This window comes from Rutilus rutilus (assembly GCF_951802725.1).
Source record: "Rutilus rutilus genome assembly, chromosome: 22".
NCBI classification, from domain to species: domain Eukaryota; kingdom Metazoa; phylum Chordata; class Actinopteri; order Cypriniformes; family Leuciscidae; genus Rutilus; species Rutilus rutilus.
The window spans coordinates 31,098,516-31,113,087 of NC_140227.1; the positions used below are offsets into that span (position 1 = coordinate 31,098,516).

Consider the following 14,572-nt stretch of genomic DNA (forward strand, 5'->3'; position numbering starts at 1 on the left):
CTGTTTGGGTACCTCCAGTTACGGCACTTTTATGATATAGAGATAAGGCCTTACCTCTCACAGGAGGGCTGTGAACTGGTAGAATTGGTGTCGGGAGCATACCAGAAATTACCCTCAAAAATTGTATCTAGACTGTATAAATGTCTGCAAAACTGTAATGGTACTGATTCACTGTATATAAAACAAAAGTGGGAATCTGAACTACAAATCAAGGTGTCAGAGGATGATTGGCATTCTATTTGTCTATTTCAACACACTTCCACCAGTTCAAGACAATGGAGGGAATTTGGTTGGAAGAACATTATTAGATTTTTCATTACACCTCGTATCAAAAGTAAGCAACTCAAGACCCCCCAGCATTGCTGGAGACTCTGTGGCAGTATGAATGCCAGTCATTCTCATGTATTTTGGACTTGTCCCAAAGTCAGACCCTTCTGGGAAATCATTGCGACTGTAATAAGGGTTGTCTTGGGCTACGCGTTTCCCACAGACTTTCAATCTATGTACCTTGGTTTACTTTCCAATTAAGTTATACGATCTGAGGATATGTATCTCTACAAAGTTATGTTGATGGCCAGCAAAAAAACTATTACAAGGAACTGGTTGAAAAGTCTCACTTTAACATTGTCACAATGGAAAGAGATAATGGAAGAACTCTACACAATGGAAAACATCACTCACTTTATAAGGCTGAAATCAGCTAAATTTGAGCTGAGATGGAAGAAATAGACAATCTATAAGTCCCAAGAGTGAAAGGGAATCTTTGTAACATATCACCCTGCTGTTCTGGTTTGTATTGTTTTGTCACGTTAGTGTTTTTTTTTTTTTTTTTGAAAATTGTATAAATAAAGAGTTAAAAAAAAAAAAAAAACTCATTTCTAAACTCATTAAAAGTCATTACTCACCCTCAACCTGTATGAGTCTCTTTGTTCTGTTGAACACGGAAGGAGATATTTTGAAGAAATGTTTAAAATCAGACACCCATGACTTCAAGAATTCTAGTTATTCTTGTCTAGCAACAGATTCCTGTCATCGGACAGTCTTAAATATTGACATCAACTCACAGGAAGAATGTGTGTATATGCCTTGCAAAGTTGCAGATGCAAACGGGGTAAATCATGTTGTGGTTTTCTTTTTGTTTGTTTTTTGCGCTTGCATTTTTCGAGATTACTGGCTGATTTCGGGGGAAACTCCATTAGCCACTCTAAAGGTAAATAATAAAGGTTTTTGTGTGTATTACGACTCAAGGACACGATGTAAGATCCAGCAATCAGAGAGGTTCCCGAATCCCAATCGATTTTTTTGATTGGTTAAAGTTATGGAGGATGGCAATCTCGTGGCTCCTCTTTGAATAATTTTTCTTTTTAACAATTAAAGTTCCCCTGTAGTTAGGGCTGGACTGGGACAAAAAATCGGCCCGGGCATTTTTGCACGCCCTTATGCATACCAACTCCTATTCATTAAAACCACTAATGCCATGTAATGAGTGAGTATAGGAACGAGTGAGAGTTAACAGATGAAATAAGTAAAAATGTGACATTTATTAATACAGTTGAACTATACTACACAGTGATGAAACAAGCTATAAGCTGCATTGGCATAGCAATACAAGTGTTTCTTACAGGATTTTTGTTAAAACTATGGTGGTGGGACATCGGTCCTTCTAGGGGGGTCAATTCATCAATCTGGTGCACTTTGAGAATTCAAAATTAAAAGCTCCAACCCATATTCAGTGTGCAAATTAAACAAAGAAAAATTCAAACCTCTTTTAGTTACAGTGTCTATTTACATTACACCTACTACATAATAATAGTTATAATGTTAATCCAGTGACAGTAATAGCCATATTTTGTAAAACAAATGCACTAAAAAATAAAGGACACTTTCATAATTAGTGTTGTACCAATTTCTATACTTGAAAGAGATAAGCACATGATCTTTTATTTTGATGCAAACTGCATCAAGCTTTTATTTTGGCTGAAAACATGGTTTACAAACGCCTCTCATTAAATTTCTAGTGAATTGTGGTAATCGTCAACTATGCAGATGTGGAAATAATCTGTAACTGGGTTATGGGTTCATACACTCATGACATAGCCTGTTTTGAAAGTAGTTCTGCTTACCTCAGGCTCTACACTTTCTCGTCTCTCTCCTGATCCTCCTCACTATCATCATCTGCCGCTGGAGCTGATGAAGGGCAGAAAACATATATTTTGACACAGTTTACAGTGTCTGCTTTAAGGGCCTGGTTCTGTTTTTTCACGCTATTTCTCTGCACATTCCTTGCGTTTCTTCTCCATCTCGCTGACTATTTTGACAGATACACACTGACACTGCTGCACGCTCGCTCGCTCACTCGTTTAAAGTTGTGATTGGGCCAGCCCAGTGTCAATCAAGAAAAGAGCCAATGGGCCGCTGATCTACGTGTTTCATGGGCTGGTCTGTCAGAGAAAAAAAAAAACCTTAAACTGACTTTTTTTGACCAATGCATTACACCGGCACAAACCCAGCGCCAAAACAAAACAAAACGAATGGGCCGCCGATGTACAAATTTTATGGGCCGTTAAAAAAAAAAAAAAAAGTATGTATGAGTATGAGATGTATTGGCCCAAAAAGCACGTTGGCCCACCGGGAAAATGCTCGGTATGCCCAATGGCCAGTCCAGCCATGCCTGTAGTCAATCATTGTATCCCTTAAAACTCATCTTTGATCACCAAAATGACAAATGTAAACGTTTTTTTTTTTTTTTTTTTTCTTGAAATGTTTTAATCCCTTAAAATAGCTTTAATGTAACTCTACACCCTTGCCTAATTTAGTATGCGTGGTTCTATGAATACGCAAATGAGCCCCGCCTCCACTCACTCACAGCAGCTCAGAGATCCACTCGTTGACAAACACATGTTGATCTGATTGGTTACATGGTAGTTTGTGACATCAGAAAAAACACCAGCGATTTCACAATCGCGACTGTCTTTGGTTCACTGCAGTTTTAAAGAGAAAATACTCAGCAATGGTGTCGACTTATGAATTTCCACATGGTTTGTCTTAAAGCATATTAAAAACACCACATAGACATGAAAAGTATTAAAAGCTGGATTTTCACCACAGGGGGACTTTAAACAATTCTTAGCAAGCCTACAAGTCCTCTCTTCACCAGCAGGTGTCAGTGTGAGATCACATTTCTAAATGACACTTGCGATCAAGGGCCGTTGCATAAACATAGCCATATTGGTTTAGTATGACTCACTAGCAAGTCAAGGGTCAGTCAATATACTTTCAGTATCAAATTAGGCCAATCTACGTTTTTATGTAACTGACTTAAAAAAAGATATAAACAGAAAAGTCTGATGACTAACTTGTAGTAATACTAGTCTTAGCGGTTTATGCAACCGGCCCCATGTGATTAGTTAGTCTCTCAACCTCTCACACAATGAGCTTAAAAGTGCAAATCTCTTTTCATTAACGAAGAGCCAACAGCTTTTCTAGATTTTATACATAACAAAGTACCAAAAAAATACAAGTCTTGAATCTTACATGAGTAAAACGTTTTGTTTATGAGGAATCCGGTTTTTTTATATATATAAATGACCCTTCAGCGAGCCCTAACGAGGACTTTTACGCTGAAAAGTAGCCACGGAGGCCGCCATTTTGAAAACGGCCCCTCACACACTACGTCGCTTCACACAGCTGAATATATTAAGCCTCCAAATAACCGGTATTTATATTCGTGAAGCGTCCGTCCGTGCATCCTCATAAAGAAAACAAGCACGACCCGCACCTGTGTCAAAAAACAAGTTAAGAGAAATTTAACCTCAGACAACAAGAAGCGCGCGTGTTTTTATTCTGATGAGGATATTATTGAACGCGCTTGTAGAGTTAATTTATTCCACGGTGGATTTGGAAAAGGATTTATTCTATTTGGGATCTTGTCATTGGAGCAAAGGAGTCAACAGAGACAACAGAGTCCTCAAATCCGTTCGGATTGACAGGTAACGGGAGACATTATTTCCATTGCGTTATTGTGAATCATGTGCGAATATTTGGCGCAGTGATTCTGATCGTCATTCATTCACACGCGCGACTTTGACGCGACGCGTTACATGACATTGTGTCTAGTGTTTGTTACATTATGTGTCTTTATTTATCTACCGATTCGACAAAGCTGCACACAAAACAACTATATTGTGTAACGCACATTCCCCACCAGCCTTCGCTCATGCCGGACGACAATTTCTCTTTTGTTTAATAGCGTTTCTCTCTGTGTGAACAATATATTTAATTCCGTGAATCGGTCAGAAACGCCCTACTTTAACATGCGGGTTGATCATGATATTATTAAAAACATCAATGACTGCGTCTATGTTTGGCTTATTTTATCACGTTCCTTCATTAAACGTCGTTTAAGCATTTAAAACAGCTCTTTATATTCAGATAATGTAGGTTATTTCACTTCAATTCATCGTAATGTATTGGGGCGATTTCTTTATACAGCATCAATAAAAGCAAAGCAGTGATAGGAAAAATATGCAATAAGTGTTGGAAATGCTAATTAAATAATGTGAGTGAACATTCAAGACTTTAATGAACATTAATCATACAGAGAGATCTGGATATATAGGCTATGAGTATGAAAATGAGCTGCAACACCTGCACCTGAAAATGTGAAATTAAATATTCAAAATTTTTAACATAATTAATTGTTTATTTAATGCTTATTAACAGTGAAAGTAAAATCTGCATTTAATGTATATATATGTATATATATATATATATATATATATATATATATTAAAGTTACATTTTAACTGCATGTTTTTAACATTAACTTTATTAGATAAAAATAGAACAACTATTAAATAGGGCTATTTACTTGTCATTATATTTGTCAACTAGTAAAGTCTTTATTATATATAGGCCTACTTTTTTAGACACTTCTAATCGTCCATAGTTTGCTTCACAGTGCTCTAGGCCTATATTAATTATGTATTTATTTATTCCATTATTATTTTTTAAAGTATATTTTTTTTTTATTTTAACTGCATGTTTTTAACATGAACTTTATTAAAATACAAAAATAAATAAATAAAAATACAAAAACAGTGTTACATATTTATTGTAATTTTATATTTGGCAAAGTGTTTATTAGGCTATATTTACATTTTTATTTTTAGATAACCTACTAAATTGCACTCATCTATAGTTTGTTTCACAGTGCTATACCCTATATTTATTCATTTTTACTATGTTTTTAACATAAAACTTTTTTTGGATGGATATGGTCTAGTTTAGAGGTTTGATGATTGTCATCTTTATTTCTGATGGTGCTGCATTTTATTTATTTGTTTGTTTGTTTGAAGTTCTGTGGACACACAGGGATAATTATTTTTCTATATCTGTATCTCCAGTGAGGGTTTCCCTTTTATTGTCGTGGATTTGAGAAAGTTTGATCAAGTAATAATGTGTTGCTGTGAATCCAAGCAGGTGTTTTGTCACTGTCAGTAGTTGATGTGAGTAAGCCGTCCGTGTCTTGACGGTTTCCTTCCGTCACTGCTGCATCTGAGACCGGCTTCACCTCAGGGTACTTGGCTTATCGGTTAAAACCTCGGCTGCTAATTGATACGTTTTGGGTTCAAATCCCAGACGGGATTGTTGAAAACTGTTGTTGAGTCTTGAATTGCCCACTGAAGTCTTGCACATTTGCTTCAGTCCCGCTTTGCAAACTTGATTTGTGGTTCCAAAAGATTTATTTAATTGCCTGAAAGAAATTGAGAAAAATAACTGACAGTTGAGGGACATTAGCGTGTAGAACGTGCTGGTTTACTTCGACAGCCCTACTGACATGTTTTGGGGTGTTTGGATAATGTGATTACAGGGTTTAATTCTCTCTCTCTCTCTCTCTCTCTCTCTCTCTCTCTCTCTCTCTCTCTCTCTCTCTCTCTCTCTCTCTCTCTCTCTCTCTCTCTCTCTCTCTCACTCACACACACACACAGGTGTACGTTTAGACACAGGTTATGCAGGTGTCATGTTCAATCAGCTTCAGTTTTGTTCTTCACAGCGTTAAGTTGAAGGCAGACTGTAAACGAGAGCTTGTGATCTGACTGGTCTGGTCAAGTTTGTGAGATTGAACCCCTTTTTAAAAGAAGCTTTTGTCACTTCTTCTTGAGTCTCTCCATCTTTGTCTGACTCCGGTTTGAACATAAACATTGACATTTACAGTGCATGTCTGTCTGAGTTAAAAGGACAGGAGCTGTTGAAGCTCCGCCCTCTGTGCCGGGAGCAGCAGCTCATTTGCATTTAAAGGGACAGACTCAAAAAGGGTGCTCTTTTGCTCCCCCTCAAAAAGTGACAACTTTAACATGCTATATAAAAATATATGTAGGGTATTTTGAGCTAAAACTTCACACACACACTCTGGGGACATCAGAGACTTATTTTACATCTTGTGAAAAGGGCATTATACCACCCCTTTAAAACATTTTCCACTCAGAAGCACATTTATGTGCCACTAGTGGCAGCAAACTGAACTGCAATCTGTTTGTTTGAGCGATCCCAACATTGTCTTAACTCTGGTGTTATTTTCTGGCATTATTTATCTAGTTCTGTGTTACACAAATTACATACTTGACGTTTAAATAAAGTAATATTTATTATAATAATAATAATAATAATAATAATAATAATAATAATAATAATTAAAGCTGCAAGCAGCGATGAAAAGGGCCCTCGCACCTGTGCCACCGCCACCCGACGGCTTTAGGAAAAAACAGAGCACGGTGGGCACTATGTAGATATAAGAGGACTATGTCAAAGTCATTTGTCACACTTCCTGCTACCAGCATGTTGCGCTATTACAATAACTGAATATTGTCATGTAGATGTGTTCAGGACAGGACTCTTATCAAGCATCTGAAGTTTGGGGCAGGTCGGACATCGTAAGCCTGAGTTACAACAGCTTCCTCTTTCATGGTGAAACATCAGAATTTGTCAGGCCACCACGGACACACCCTTCAGCGAAGACTCAAGATCTTCACAATTTACCACCGCTAAGGCCTTAAGATTAGACTGACCATATATGTTGATCTGATTTAATTTCTATAAGGAGTTAATCACAGTGTAAAACAAGTCATTTCCTGTTGTCTTCAGGCCAGGACTTTAATAAAACGTGAGGTTTGGATTTGTGTTTGCATTTGTATTTGCCACACTTCCTGCTACCAGCAGGTGGCACTATTACTATAACTGAATATTGTCATGGTCATGTGTTCAGGACAGGACTCAGAAACATGTGAAGTTTGGGGCAGATCGGACATTGTATGCCTGAGTTACTACAGGCTGTCTGTGGTTGCCTAGCAACATCGGAACTGCAAGCAACATTAATATAGATCTTATCTGATGATGCATACATCACCCAAAGGCTGAAATTGGGTTTGCACATCTCCATTTGTCAGGCAGCCAAGGGCACAACCTTCCACGAAAACTTAAGATCTTCGCAATTTAACGTCGCAAAGGCCTTCATTTGAAGAGGATCAGATCAAAACTGTAAGAGGAGTTTGTTAAAGTACAACATCTGGAAATCTGAGAGGAAGTTCAAAATAGCTGACTACTCTTTTATCCTCCATCATAAATAAGTTTGTCGTCTCAGAGTGTAAGACGAAACTTGTGCAATTATTTGCAATTGTCATTGTGCATTAGTGTTTTTATGGGATATCCCAAAATTTGCATTAAAATAGTTCATGGCGTTTCCATCCAGTGTGTTTTTATGGGATATCCCAAAATTTGCATAAACATAGTTGGATGGAAACATGGCATGTGTTTCACTGGTGGCCAGAAGGAAAGTTTGAATATCATGCAAAAAAATTTTATGCATATTTTTATTATTGTGCATCATGGCGTTTCCATCCAGTGTGTTTTTATGGGATATCCCAAAATTTGCATAAACATAGTTGGATGGAAACATGGCATGTGTTTCACTGGTGGCCAGAAGGAAAGTTTGAATATCATGCAAAACATTTTTTATGCATATTTTAATTATTGTGCATCATGGCGTTTCCATCCAGTGTGTTTTTATGGGATATCCCAAAATTTGCATACAAATAGTTGGATGGAGACATGGCATGGCCAGAAGGAAGTTTGAATAGTGATCAGTAGCGAGAGGTTCAGTCGGATGTGTCTAACGAGGAGCCAGAGGAAGAGTGTGTGTTGTGTTGAGCGTCTCGTCTCTCAGCATCTGCTCATAATAACAGTTGACTCTGTATCATTAATAACTTATCCAGCAGATCTGTGTTTACCTGCTTCTCAGAGGCTTATACGATGAGTGCTACGTTAGATCAGCATGCACGTCATGTATCTGTGTGTCATCATGTTAGGTTGATCTGAGGGGTTTTAGTACAGGGTGTTCTGGGAGGTTACCCAAGCATTGGGTAACTGGGTCAAATTAAAGGAGTACATCCCTGATATTATAGTCTGTATATATGGCTCAGGATCTTATAAGGTGACCCGCAAATCACTTTAGACTTGGACATTTTGATTTGAGGCTTTGTGCATGAATGTCCAAACGTTCTGACAAGGACTAAACCCAAATATCATCAGAGTTCAGATATGTCACTATCCTCCTCTGGGTCGGTGTTTTTGCTGCGTCTGAGATGGCAGAGGGTCTGTTCGCTTGAGATAAGTGTGTTCGGTCACATGATCGTGGCAGTCGTGGCGTGTGTGTGTGTGTCAGACGCAACAGCTGAAAGCTCACTGCTGTGTCATGCTGAATGCATGTTGTTTACGGCAGCGGTTCTCAACCGCGTGTCGTGACCCAAAAACAGACGTCTGATCTGATAGAGGAAAACAGCGCTTAGTGCAAATAATTAATGAAATAAAAACGCATGCAAATCACTCAACTTTGATATGCTGTGCAAAATGAAGCCATGTGTCCCATTGATTTATTATTTTGGCTTTTGCTGTTGGTCATTTCACTAATTTTGCATGTATTACTACTCCTGTTCATGGTAAAACATGTTTGTTTTGGATGTAAATGGTGTTGTTTTTACGTTTTAGACTACTTTGAGCCAAAGTGACTTTGATTGCATTGAAGTTATGCATTTTATCAGTTCATGCATGATAGGAATCAAACCCATGACCTTGACGTTGCTAAGTGAATGCTCTCCGGTTTTAGCTACTGAAAAGTCAAGATATAATTGACTCATTACCTTATACATTAAAGGGGTTGTGACATGAGAAATCAAATTTGCCTTGATCTTTTGACATATAAGAGGTCTTTGCGCCATTAAAACATCCTTTAAGTTCCATAGCTTAACATTCAGAACTGGCTTTCCTGTAGATCAAACAGTAGAGCGATGGCGCTTGCAACGCCAAGGTCATGGGGTTGATTCCCAGGGAAAGCAAGTACTGATAAGAATGTAAATGTGTACCTTGAAATGCAATGCAAGTCGCTTTGGATAAAAGCATCTTCCAAATGCATAAATGTAAATCTGAAAGGTACAGTTTGTATTTTTACAGAGAATCGTTACACCCCTAGTTTCTACGCCATGCTGTACCTCTAGAGCTTCTCTTCAATTCAGTCTGGCCTTGTGTGTGAAGACAGCACTGACTTCATGTCAGAAATCTAGACATCAGCAGATCTGGATGAGGAACTGCAAGCCTCCTCAGGGTACTCCTCTCGCTTCACACTTCTAGACGGTCCGCTGAGGTCACGGCCATCAAGACCGATATTCAACTTGATGTCTGTCCACACGCCTCGGATAAATGACCAGCCGTGAACCGCTTCGGGATATCGATAATCCAATAAAATGCAGACGCTATCAAGTTTTGGCGGGTCGTTGAGAAAATGTTTCCTGCTTGCAGAAGGAAGACGTACTTTAATGCACTGAGAGAATTAAAACGTTTAAAGTTCAAACTCGATTACTTCAATGCATCAGCACAAGAGCCAAGAGATGTTTTAGATTTCATACCGGGCATGTGATGCTGTGATAACTCGATTGAACATGTTTTTAACAAGCGCAGTTGTGCAGGACATTTACTGAACAGATCAAATTATCTCTACATTGAACACAACAGTCTGGCTCTGTAAGTAAACTTTTTTTTATAGATACATTTATTTTTAGCAATAATGCATTAACCTGTCTTGTAGGGATGCATGATTCATTTAAACAAAACCAAACTCGTGATATGGCTTAGTGTGAGTATCTAGCTGCGATTGAATTAAATAGATAGCCTATATGCGCTGCATGTTTCAGATTGAAGCGCATCACGGTGTTCATTTACACGTGATCGGTGACGTTTGCAGTGTCTCAGAGCGGCTCGGTTCACAGTAAACGCTGCTCCTGCATCTGGGAATGAAACATGCCAACAAGATACAAGACCAAATACTCACTGTGGAAAATAAATCCATAGAATTAACAGAAAAAGAACTGGCAGCTTATTACCCGGACATTATGCAGTCATTTTACTGACGTTTCCGTTAACCATAAAACACAACGCAATAAAGTTCAAATTTCCAAAATACAGGTTAAACAACTGAAATAAAAATTAAATACGGACAATTCCGTCACATTAATATAGTAGATTGTGCCCTATTTTTACAGATTTTTTTAAAGTGCTGTCTTAAACTGGTAACCAAAGTCAACCCCCGAGTGTTGCCCGAGTGTTGCCCGAGTGTTGCCCGAGTGTTGCCCGAGTGTTGCCCGAGTGTTGCCCGAGTGTTGCCCGAGTGTTGCCCGAGTGTTGCCCGAGTGTTGCCCGAGTGTTGCCCGAGTGTTGCCCGAGTGTTGCCCGAGTGTTGCCCGAGTGTTGCCCGAGTGTTGCCCGAGTGTTGCCCGAGTGTTGCCCGAGTGTTGCCCGAGCCATAGAAGCAGATTGCAAATACCAAGATAGAGTTTTGTCTCACTATATGGCTGTGAAATACTTTTAATAACATAAAAACATGAATAAGATCACTTACAGCTTACAACTTCAACATTTCTCACATTATCACAGTTTATTCGCTATAGTTTAGAAAATGGTCATAATAATGACAAACTCAGAGTTATCAAATCAGTCGATATTTCACAGGTTTTGTCCGTCCTTCTGTTAGACTCTCACAGAGGAATTATGTTGAATATCTGTCAGCTGTTAAATTTAACTACACAATTAGATAATACCAGTTTAGCTCAACCAATCACCAAGCAATTCTTCATTTTGTTCAGTCTGTGTGTAAAAAGAACATTAGCAATTAAAGACAAAACACTTCAGTAAAACATGATCAGCTCATTTTTGGTCCCAAATTTGCATAAATTTTACTGGTAGTCACTGTATGAGGAATTTTTGTGTATGATATGTCATAGTTTACTTTATTTTGCTCTCCTCACTTACATAAATGAACTCGTGTCCTGCACACACTAGTAAACAGATATATCTGGTGTTCATGACATGTTGGTGTTTTACACATCACTCTGCTCTCTGGTGACTTCGGTACATTTCAGAAGATTTTTTAGTCGAATGTGTTTGTCACTCACTCTCCACACTATCTGAACTGTGGTCGAACACAACTATATTAAACCGGTCTGATATCTGTGTGAATGTAGACGAGTTTGGTTGGATGATTATTTTGGTTATTTTATCAGACTTTGGCACAAATATAACCAGCAGCGAGCCGTCCAGAGTCTTGTTAACTCAGTGATGTTCAATCATGGTCTCATGGGCTTTTATTGAATTGAAGGAACATCATCTCAGTTTGATGAAGCCACTGGTACTGATGGCTCTTTAATTATCTCATCGGTCTGGACTGTGTTTCTCAAACGCAGAAGACTGGCACTGATGGCTCTTCATGATCTACTGAGGCTTATGGTGTGTTTGAGAAACACAGCCTGGTTTCTCATTTTGTTCCTGGTCTTCAATTCCTTCTGTGGAAATCTGTGCATTCCTCTTTCTTTTTGATTGTCCTCTTAATCTCAACACACACACACACACACACACACACACACACACACACACACACACACACACAGAGACTCTTTTGTCCAGTTGATGTTTTCCCCCGAATGACCTCAAAGGGAGTTTTTCCCTTTCATTTAGCAGATGCTCATGAACAACTTATGAAATGGGAAACATGTGGATGTTAATTTTTCTATGTTCTTTTGTTATAGTTTAATACGGTTAATGTAATTGTACATATTTAGACCACAGATGCTGCTGCTAACTTTCTCATTAAATTATTTATTTTCCTCCTCCTTTTCCTTTCCGTTTCTTTTGTCTTTTCCTTCTTCTCCTCCTCTTTCCCTTTGTTTTGTTGTAATTGTATTTTCCTCTTCATGGACATGGTCAGGAATTGAACTTCGATTGAATTTGTGCTCATAAGACGGACCAAAAACTTTTAGTGTTCAGTTGTTCACAACCCTGATTAAACTTCATAGAAGATGTTGAGACCAATATTAATAATACATGTAACGTGATCTTAAAATGTATTATTAACTTGTTATACTCCACATTTATATCACTTTTTTTCTTTTTACCAAGAAAACTTTTGAAACTCCTTTTTTCCCTTTTTTTTTACGTGTAAACTGGGGATGCAGGAAAATTCAATGCATTATTGATTGTAACAGTCAATTCTAATTACCACAATAAAACCCCATCATGCATTAGTTTCTGACCTAATTTCAGTGGTAAAAATCAAATAGATCTGGGCATAGACTCTCATTTCACCCCATTTTACTTATTCCTTCCACCTTCTCTTTGTTTCCCCTTGTTTTTGATGCTAAAGTAAAACATCTTTTTGCTTTTTTACAACTGCAAGTAGGTTAGTGGGTTCAGTGTAAATAAATAAACATACAAAGAGCATGAATAAAGAAATGCAGCCAGACTCGGACTCTTCCTTAAGGGAACGTCTTACACTGATGCTGGCTTTAGATTTAATGGCTTTCTCTTACACACTCAAGTCAGACCCCGTGAAATCAAAGCAGACCCTCGGGTGTGTGTTTCTGATCAGACTTCTAAAGCCCTATTCGGCTGGTATTAACTTTATAAGGGTAGATGGAGTAATGTAATTTTACCACAGGACGTCTGTAATATCAATGGCCAATTCGCACGGGATAAGAGATCTCAGTAAAACTGGCAGAAGTGGGAGAGTATCTCGATTTTTGCATCGCTGTCCCCCTCCTGTCGTCATGTGTGTATTACATTGCTTCCTGATATCACATGCGCAAACACATATAACCTATATTTAGATATATAAAACAGTTATGTCTGGTCGAACGATGTATTAATTAACTTCAGATTGGATTGTGTTGGTAAAAGGCACTTATCTAACGCTAAAAGATGTTTCGTGCCTCTAACGAGTGCTGTCGATCTTCTCTCTGATCTGAAAGGTGTGTGTAAAACACTTGAGTTTTGCCACAGACTCGTCCCAGCGTCTAGAACGCGACTGAATGCTTTTTCAAGCGTCTCCATACTTGAAAAACCACGGAAAACTACTTATAAACAGGAAATGATGGAATATTTATGTACATATTTACAGCGGGTCTATTCACACGGGATTAGTGTTACCTGAGGTAATTTTTCCGGACCTTTTTACTGAAGGTAAAAGTCGCAGTGATCTTTACTGACATTGTCCGCGATGATTACTGAGATGCACATTCGGACGGGACTAAAATCACAGAGAAGCTCTGGTAATTATTACTTCACCCCACCTCTCCATGTTAAACTAGTCCCGTCCGAATAGGGCTTTAGACTGTTAGCAAAAGCATCATCTTGTCAGGTTATTAACAGGATAAAGATACTCCGATCTCATGATTCCCTATGAAGACCTGATCCGGTTTAACCTGGAAACAGACGCTTTCAGTTCACAGCCCGTTTTCAGCGTTCTGTGTTTTTCTCCAGAGGAATCACAGAGTCGTCATCGTTGACTCATCCAATCCCTTCTGACTCTCTTTTCTCCGCTGAACACAACAGAAGAAAATCTGAAGATGGTTTGAAGCTTTTAAGAAGCTCGAAACACTTCATTCCCATCGTCATAGCCAGAAAAGGCCTCCTTTTGTGCTCTGAGGTTGAAGGAAAGTATTTATTTTTGAGTGAACTATTATTGTCAATCAAGTTTTCTAAGCTTTGATCCAAACCAGCTCAGAGGTGAATCGATGTATTACAGCGACCGAACAAGCTGATCCAGTGAGTCTAGCCTCAAAACATCCCTCTTCCGGTTGCCATGGTAACAGTGGTAACATCTCTCATTGGTTGATCTTGCTCTTACACTTTTAATTAAACCATTTTTTTTAAAGAAAAGAAGAAAAAATTGTGGCGTTAAGAGCAAGATTCTTTTTTTTAATCAGAATTAAATGGTTTTACATTTGGTTCTGTTAGCGGTTCTAATACAAGATAACACAACTTTATATTCAGATAGAGACACATCTCTAGATCTCTTTATTGAATGCAACGACAAACACTCAGTGTGAGCAGTGCATTGTGATTCAGTTATTTATAATTGAATTAGTTTAATGACTCGCTGAATCATTTGGTGATGATGTTAATGAATTAACATCTGACTCACTGATCATTATTAATTTCGGTCACGTCTTCTCGACCTGAGAATTGTTGCTCT

At 38.3% G+C, this 14,572-nt stretch overlaps 1 protein-coding gene across 8 annotated transcripts in view; it reads left to right on the forward strand.

Moving 5' to 3' along the window:
• Positions 1 to 3,611: 3,611 nt before the first annotated feature.
• Positions 3,612 to 14,572, forward strand: part of tmem63bb (transmembrane protein 63Bb) — a 47,144-nt gene continuing 36,183 nt past the window's right edge. For 6 of the 8 annotated variants that reach the window (XM_084396038.1, XM_084396041.1, XM_084396043.1 and 3 more), the window contains exon 1: positions 3,677 to 3,989. The gene's annotated coding sequence lies outside the window, so the exon portion shown is untranslated. Of the gene's footprint in view, positions 3,990 to 14,572 lie in introns of all 8 variants that reach the window. The other 2 variants (XM_084396037.1, XM_084396040.1) reach the window with 2 other exon arrangements.